This window comes from Erythrolamprus reginae, chromosome 4 (assembly GCF_031021105.1).
Source record: "Erythrolamprus reginae isolate rEryReg1 chromosome 4, rEryReg1.hap1, whole genome shotgun sequence".
In the NCBI taxonomy this organism is placed as follows: domain Eukaryota; kingdom Metazoa; phylum Chordata; class Lepidosauria; order Squamata; family Dipsadidae; genus Erythrolamprus; species Erythrolamprus reginae.
In genome coordinates this window covers 58,784,906-58,794,075 of record NC_091953.1, presented here as the reverse complement: position 1 = coordinate 58,794,075, position 9,170 = coordinate 58,784,906, and positions in this window count along the sequence as shown.

The window sequence follows — 9,170 nt, the reverse complement described above, 5'->3', positions numbered from 1 at the left end:
GTGGTTTTTGTGCTGTTCAAGATTGTGTGTGGACTCTCTGGACTTTAGAATTGGACTCAATTTCCCAGTTATTGGGTGAGCATTTGGATTGCATTTAACCTGTGCCTTGTGTGTACCAGAAAATCCCCTTGACATTTAAAAAGGGAGCTGTTTCTGTTTTTCTGTTTATAAAAACTTTTGGGTTTTCCTTTTATCGTGTGGTGTGTGTCTTCCTGGACTAATTACCCTGTAATTACAGGCGGTTGAAACATGCCGGTAGAACAAAAACTCTTGATTGTTTTCCATCTAGCCATTGACTACAAGAGGGTCTGAGACTCATTTTTCTTTGTACACCATTAAGTACAGAGTGTACTGCAGTAAATTTGGGGAGGGTGGGAAGATGTCATTTCCCCCTTTATTTTAAGCCCCCGATCAGCCCACTGCAAAAAACACCAGACTGAGCCTTCCCTTTCTTATTGCAAATTAATTTAATTTAATCTCTCATAATTCACTAAGGTGACTTCCAACAGCTGCTGACTTAAAGAATGTGCAGATTTCAACCTTATTTCTTTATGAGAATCTGAAATCCATCAGCAGAAGCAAGTGTAAAATAATAGTCAGAAGGCAGTGTAGAAATCCAAAGAAGTCTTGGAAGGAAATGCAATCTTCTGCTTGATCCCATAATAAGCCATGCACTTGGCTAACCCAAATACAGTATTATGTACTGAGTTGTTGTAAAGCAGCCTGTTTATCAGGCAATTTGAACCAGAAATATTGATAACAACTCCCTAGGAAACAAAATCAGGTTGTTTATTCTCACCATCACTATTCTGTTATGTTTGAGTCCTGTAAGAAGAAAATCATTTACTTTCACATTACTGAGTCTCAGATCCTCTTATAGTCAATGGCTAGATGGAAAACAATCAATAGTTTTTATGCATAGAGTATTAAAAATGAAAACTTGAAAGCACATGTCATGCACGCAGACAGAGACAACTAAGCCTGTCCCTGTTTTTTCAAAGACACGACTTGCTCATTTTTCTTTCTACACCAATAAGTACACAGTGTACTGCAGTAAATTTGGGGAGGGTGGGAGGGTGTTTGGAATGAGGAAGTTTATAGAAAATTAGAAAACTTGGCACTTCCTTTAGAAGTTAAAAAAACAAAACCCTTCCGATTGCTTTTTTGTCTCAAGGTTATGAATTACAGGGGAATTTTTTTTAAAGAAATAATCAACTGAAGTATGATTAATAAGTCTTAATTGAAGTTACGGCATTTACTGTAAGTTGAGGATATCTGTACGGGTGTTTACTGAATGCAATAGCTTGCAAATTTTGGGGTAACATTTTTATCTTAATGAAGAAAATATCTTATTTCAGCAGTAAAGCATTTCACTAAAAGTATGTAGGAAGTTGAGTGGTACTAAACTTTCTTTTTATTTCCAAACAGGAATATAAAATCTGAATGTATGAACCACTTGTTACCTACTTTTGGCCTGTTGTGTACAAGATGATAATCTAAAGTTGTAGTCAAGGGACTCTGAAAGATGGTGTTTTAGAAGAACAGCCAACTATTCCCTATACAAGGGAGGCCACATGGCGCTATCCCAAAAGGAGGCACCATTTTGGAACAGACGCAATTAACCGCATCTACTCCAAAATGGTGCCCACTTCTGGGATGGCACCACATGGCCTTCACTGTATAGGGAGGCTTTGGGGTGGACTGCTGGTTCTCCTTCTCAAACATGAAGTCCAGAGCTCCAAAGATGATGTTCAAGAGGCACCACACAATAAAAAATCTCAACACTTGGAAGTACAACAGGGGTGGATTCCTCTTACCTCCTGCTACTGGTGCGCTGCATGCACAGCATGAAGATTATCGTGTGTGTGCATCATTCATTTGTGTGCATTCCCAGTGTGATTTTGCTTCCGTGCATGTGCAGGATGCAAAAACGCACCAAATTCTTGTGAAGAAATGCACTTGGGTATGAGATTTTGGTGATTTTTTGTTTCCGCGCATGTGCAGAAGCAAAAAAATCACCCAAAACCCACCCATGCGAGACTTTGCTTCTGCGCATGCGCAGAAAGAAAAAAAGACCAAAAATTTAAGAAAAAAGATGGCAGCTCCCAAAGGACCAGCACTAGAGTGGCCACACACAAATTGCGCAATCTAGCTGTCGCTAAGGTGTACAGCCACACTGCTAGCAACGCACCACTGAAGTACAGAATTATAGCCACTGACTTTTCAGATTACCGTAATTTTTGCTGCATGAGACACACTCCCCCACCAAAAGTGGGTGGAAATGTTTGTACGTCTTTATAGCACAGCTATAACAGCTGGGCCGCAGTGGCGGGGTCCTGTTACAGTGCTGAATCCAGCCTCTTCTGTCTTTGTCATTGCCGGCCTCTTCTATCTCTTTTCCACAGTGCAAGAGTCTATAGGCAGAACTGGCACATGAGAGGTCACCTATCTGTGGTCTTCTCGGGCTCTGCCTGAATTTTTTTCTTGTCTTGTTTTCCTCCTCTAAATCAAGATGCAGGTTATGGTCAGGTGCATCTTACGGAGCAAAAAATATGGTCTGTATCTAATTATGGCATTAGATGCTGTTTGGGCATGCAGAAATGTGAAGAAGAAGGAAGAGGAGGAGAGGAGGAAGAGGAGGAAGAAGAAGAAGATAGATGATAGGTAGGTAGGTAGGTAGGTAGGTAGATAGATAGATAGATGATAGATAATAGATAGATAGATAGATAGATAGATAGATAGATAGATAGATAGATAGATAGATAGATAGATATGTAGGCCTAGATACTTACAGTAAATGTTTCATATGCCCAATCGGATAGCAATCAATTGTCCGAATGTGGTTGAATGCCTTTAGTAATATCACTACTTTGGGTTTTTGTGTACTTGAGTTCCAGCATTTCAACCTTAACAATTAAAGGAAAATATATGGAGGTTGGATCATGATCCCATTTGGTATACAGAAAGAATAACAGCACTCTCAGCATATGAAACATACATCATCAGCATTTTAAAAAAAATAGAAATTAGTTTGCTAGCTAGAGTGAGAGAATAGAATTCTGAAAAGACCTGGATTGACATACAAATTAAATAGGAGTCAGTATGCAGCCTTATTTGACTCCTTTAGTGTTTGGGATTTCATCAATCAATTCCTCATCATTCAAACATGACATCTGCATTGCATTATCCTAATTAATTACAGAAGCTAGTGATTGATGGAGGAGGTTTCTAGTTTGCACCGAAACCCTTCCTGAAAAATTAAATGTTTTCAATTTTATAAATGCACCATAGAGGGAATCTTTGATGGGCTGGCATGCTTTGCAGACAAATAGCACAGGGTGAGACATTGATCTACAGTAGAAAAGCATGACCTAAAACCAGTTATTCCTTGGCTATTTTTTTTCTTCGTTCATTGAGTAAGCAAATTATGATAGAGTTGTTTTGCATATAGTTTACTGGTTTTACATAGTAAATTGTTTTTAAGATAGTTAGCTAGGTTGGTCTTATCACCTTTATTGTATATTCGCATTTTGATAGATTTGGTCCATTCTTTAGGGATCTGTAGAGAATTGGCTGAAATGAATAAATAAGGAAGTTGATTAGTGATCCATCATTAGTTCTTACTTTTGGGATGATCGGGTCAGTATGGGAGCTTTGCTTGACTCAAACAATTAGATTCAATATCTCCCATTTGTTCTGCTGGCGTGTGCCAACCGTCCTTAATTACAGGTTAATTAGTCCAAGCAGACACACACACAAGATAGTAGGCAAATAAATGTTCTTTATCAACAGAAGAGAAGAAAAAACTCCCTTTTAAACTTCAAAGGGATTTCTTGTAGCAACAAGGCACAGTTGAAATACAATACAAGAATGAAGTCCAATTATTAACTCAGTAACTGTGAAATTGGGTCACAGATACTGTTGTCCAAATAGTGATAAACACTCACAATGAAGTATAATCCAAAGTCCAGGAATCCAGGAATCCAAACACAGTCTTGAATACAATCAGGAAACAACAATTAACCTTGACGAACTACGATCAGATAATCTTCCACAACGGCCAAGCCAGCACGTTGCTATTTTATCAGCAGCTCTAATTACTGGAGCCCCACCCAACCACAGGTGGCCTCTCTTATCTCATGTAATATGTCTTAAATTGTTCTCTACTATGCATAGCTCTATGCATACGTGTGTCTGTCATACGTTCCTACTCTGAATTCAAAAAAGATAAGGAAGATTGATCTCCTCCTTGGCTGTCAGCCAAGCCCCCCTCTTCCATCACACCCACACTTCCTTCATCATTGGATACTTCACTAGTTGACTCTATCGGGAGCAAAACAGGCCTGTGACATGTGGATGTTTCCCCCACCTCCACCTCCACATTCCTTGGGGCAGGAGCTGGGCCAGAGCTAACCACAACACCATTGGGGTTCATTAACAGAAAGTTGGAAAGTATTAGGCATGTATCAATTTTAAATAATTCATGACAAAAAGCATCTGAATGTCCTCCCATATTAAATTATCCACTCTGGATCTAAATTATGTTGCCACTAAGGAAGCAAAGTGCCAGAACGTGATGCTATGTTTAGATCGAACTGTCTGAATCAGTCTGTCCCATCCATCTAATTGGCTCACTTGCTTCTTTCTTCCCAAGAAGAGCCTTGCATCTCTCTTTCAAGATGTAAACAGGTTTCCAAGGATGGAGGCACTGCTGTCTCTGTCAACGTTATGTCTGTTTTATTTGGAGTGGCAATCATGCTCATAAGATCTCAGTTTTGAATTAAGATTTAGCTTTGTAATGTATTATTTGTAGTACTTCAGTACAGAATAATCAATTACATATCATTAACACCATAAAGCTTTTCAATATGTTACTTTCCAGATATATTGGCCTGATCAGATAATTCCCAATTAAATGTGCCAGCATCCATTGTAGAACTATTGTATTTTTCGCCCTTCATCCCATTGCAAAAATCGGGTGCCCAGAGGGTTTGGGAGGCCTGCAGAATGCTCCTGGGGGGCTAGGGGAATGCAAAAACACCCTGTTTTTTGCAAAAAGGGGGCCATTTTTACAAAAGCGAGGGCATTTTTGCCTTCTAACAGCCCCAAAGAGCACTCTGCAGGCTTCCCAAACCCTCTGCGTTTCCCATTTTCTGTAAAAATGGGTGAAAAATGGGTCCAATTTTGCAAAAAAAAAAAAAGGGGTGCGCAGTAGTTTGGGAGGCCTGCAGTGCTCCTGGGGGCTGGGGAAAAGGCAAAATGCCTCTGTTTTGCAAAAAATGGGGCACGTAGAGGGTTTGGGAGGCTTGTAGAGTGCTCCTAAGGGCCAGGGAGGACAATTTTTTTTCCTTGCCTCTTTGAAATCTTAGTGTGTCTTACACACTGTTGTGGTTCAGCCTGAGGCTGCTCAGGGACCGGCTGCGTCTCTGTGGCTCCATGCCCGGAGGAGGATGGCAGCGCAGAGGAGGGGGCTGAACAGTTGGACGGGGGAGAGGAGAGTCAGGAATGGGATGAAGGAGAACAGCATGAGAGCCCCGGGGGGGGGGGGCTCTCCCCAGCCAGTAGCTTGGAGTCATTAGGTGATGACGCACAAGCTGTCATTGACATGAGACAGAGACGTTCAGAGCAACGAAAGGAGCAGTTAAAGAAATATTATCACCATTGAATTAGAAACAGATGGGTTTGGGTGTGGTCTTCATCAGCAGGGTTTAAAAGGCAGGCAAGGCCTTGAAGCCATGTGGAGTGTTATCAATTGGAGTTGCGGTGACCTGTTTTGATTCTGAGCGTCTCTGATCTTGGCTTGTGGCCTAGCAGTCTGGAAGACTCGTGGGAGGCGTATGTTTGCTATCTACAGCTTCGTCTTGGCAGCAAGAATCTGGTATTGCTTCATGGACTATTGCCTTCGTGTATATATTTGAAATTCCAGCGTTTTTCCTGTTTGTAAGGACATTTTCTGTTACCTGTGTTTTCCTTGAATTATATAAACTGCCTTTGCCTTTTACCAGTGTGTCTGGCTTCTCTTTTTGGGTTGGTATTGGCTTCTGGAGTGGCCAGTGCATCTTATAGTCCAAAAAACATGATAATTCAATTTAGTATTCTTACAAAAGATTTAATATCTTTTTTAAAAAGATTGTAGTCTTTTCTGAGATCCCCCCAAAATATTTTTAAGCTTATAATATTAAAAATAAGTTTAAGAGTCATTTTTGTTTTGGAATAAAAAGGACCGGAAAATATTTTTAAAAAATAAAATTCCTGAGTCATAAAGGAAATCTAATCTTTTATCGGACACCACCATCAAGGCCATTTCAGGATTCCAACATCAACTGGTTTTGAAATAAGTGCTTTTAAGTCTCAAATGACTATCACTGTGTGGCTCGCAATAAATAAAATAAGCCTGCCTATGCTGCTCAGCCATGTTACGGTGAAATAGATCAGCTTACAAAACATCTAGACTTCTCACAGTACTTAAGTCAAGCCAATTGAACTGCTTCCAGGGTTTTTTCTTTCCAGTCCTTCGTTTCCAACATGCCCATTAGTTGTTTTATTTTCTCAAGTGTTTCACATCCTCATGTAGAAGGAAACCTAAACATTTCTTTAGGGCAATGTCACACCTATTTTCATTGTCACCTCCTCCACCCTTCTTCAGCGGTGAAGCTCTCGCTGGCTAGTCAAAATAACGTCTTGAAAATTCCAGTGCAGCTGCACGCCAGGAAACCAAGACAAATGTACATGCAACAGCTGAACGAGTTTGAATAAACGGCTTAGTTTTCAAACAAGAATATTTCCCACTCCCTTTTTCTTTCTTTCTCTGCTTTAGTATGGGTAGCCTTGATGAACCTTTGCTTCCTGGGTGGCCTATTTCAAGGGAACACACAGAATAAAAGCAAACAACAAAATCTGCAAATCTCCACAAAAACCTGATATCAAAATTTAAGTATAAAAATTATTTGCTGGAGCAATGTGTGTATCTGGATGCATATGCAGTTTTGTAAGATTGGAATACAGTGATCCCTCTATTATCGCGAGGGTTCCGTTCCAAGACCCCTCGCGATAATCGATTTTTCGCGATGTAGGGTTGCGGAAGTAAAAACACCATCTGCGCATGCGCGCCCTTTTTTTCTATGGCCGTGCATGCGTAGATGGTGGAGTTTGCGTTCCCTGCCGCCCACGCAAAGGGGAAACCCGATTCAGCTCCTCGCTGCTGCTGCACTACTGAGCAGATCAGCTGCTGGGCGGCCGAAGGAACCTTCCCTGGGTCTTCCCCCTCTTGCTGGCGGGCGGGCGAGCGGCGGGCATCAGCGAGGAGCCGGGGTTTCCCCTTTGCGTGGGCAGCCGGGAAGACCCAGGGAAGGTTCCTTCGGCCGCCCAGCAGCTGATCTGCTCGGTAGCGCAGCAGCAGCGAGGAGCCGAATCGGGGTTTCCCCTTTGCGTGCGGGGAAACCCCGATTCAGCTCCTCGCTGCTGCTGCGCTACCAAGCAGATCAGCTGCTAGGCGGCCGAAGGAACCTTTCCTGGGTCTTCCCCCTCTTGCTGGCGGGCGGGCGAGCGGCGGGCATTAGCGAGGAGCCAGGGTTTCCCCTTTGCGTGGGCGGCCGGGAAGACCCAGGGAAGGTTCCTTGGGCCGCCCAGCAGCTGATCTGCTCGGTAGCGCAGCAGTAGCGAGGAGCCGAATCGGGGTTTCCCCTTTGCGTGCGGGGAAACCCCGATTCGGCTCCTCGCTGCTGCTGCGCTACCGAGCAGATCAGCTGCTGGGCGGCCCAAGGAACCTTCCCTGGGTCTTCCCGGCCGCCCATGCAAAGGGGAAACCCCGGCTCCTCGCTGATGCCCGCCGCTCGCCCGCCTGCCAGCAAGAGGGGGAAGACCCAGGGAAGGTTCCTTCGGCCGCCCAGCAGCTGATCTGCTCGGCGCAGCAGCAGCGAGCAGACGAAGATCGGGGTTTCCCAGCCGCCCATGCAAAGGGGAAACCCCGGCTCCTCGCTGATGCCCCCGCTCGCCCGCCCGCCGCCCGCCGCCCGCCAGCAAGAGGGGGAGAGATAGAGAAAGAGAGAGAAGGAAAGAAAGAGATGAGAGAGGGAGGAAGAGAGTGTGAGAGAGGAAGAAGCAAGATAGAGAAAGAGAGAGAGAAAGAAAGATGAGAAAGGAAGGAAGAGAGTGACGTCATCGGGTGGAAAAATCGCGATATAGCGTTTCGCGAAGATCGAGATCGCGAAACTCGAGGGATCACTGTATAACTTAAGTTTAATATGCATGGCATTCAATCAAATAACGGATAAACTTCTGTTATTCCCTTGAGTAGATCAAACTGCTATCCATTCTATTATTATTATTACATTTGTATTCTTCAACAGTGCCATACTGTTAAATCTTTGCCTTTCAATTTAGGATACTTGTTTTGAAATTATGCTAGCAACTGTTGTTTTTTTCTTGTGTTCCAGCATTTACACCCAAATGCCTGGAATAAACATATATCCATCTTAACATGGAATACAGGAAATAGTATAAGGGCAGACTGGATGGACCGTGAGGTCTTTTTCTGCCGTCAATCTTCTATGTTTCTATGTTTCTAAATGCTGTCAGTCTGCTTGGAAGGTCCCTTTTCAGGCTTAGTTGAGTCCTATTTTAGCTTGACTCGTCTGAGCTAAAATAGTACTCGACTAAGCCTGAAAAGGGACTTTCCAAGCAGACTTCATGTTTCCTGCAGGTCAGGAATTTTATAAAAGCTGGGTTTCCTTTTTTTTCTGTGTTCGTTTAGTGACTGTTCAAATTTACAATAGCCCAGTTTTTACTCTTACAACTAATGTAGCATCCCTACAGACATGTGATCAAAATTCAGACACTTGGCAATTGACTCATATTTATGCCACCTTCAGTGCCTCATGGTCAGCAGTGGGCTACGAGCTGGAACACTAAATTGCAATCGCCGCCGCGACTTGTACGTTTTTGCGGGGCCAGCGCGATTTTGCTTCGGCACCTCTGGAGGCAGCAAAATCGTGCACGGAACCACAGGTGCGCCTGTGTTTCAGCATGCGGGGAAGCAAAAAAACCTCCCCAAAACACGGGCGCGCCTGCGGTTCCGTGCATGATTTTGCTTCTTCCACTGGTGCAGCAGCAAAATCACACTGGTCCCACAGGAACTTTATGAGCCGCGCCAGCAAACACAATTTAGCCTT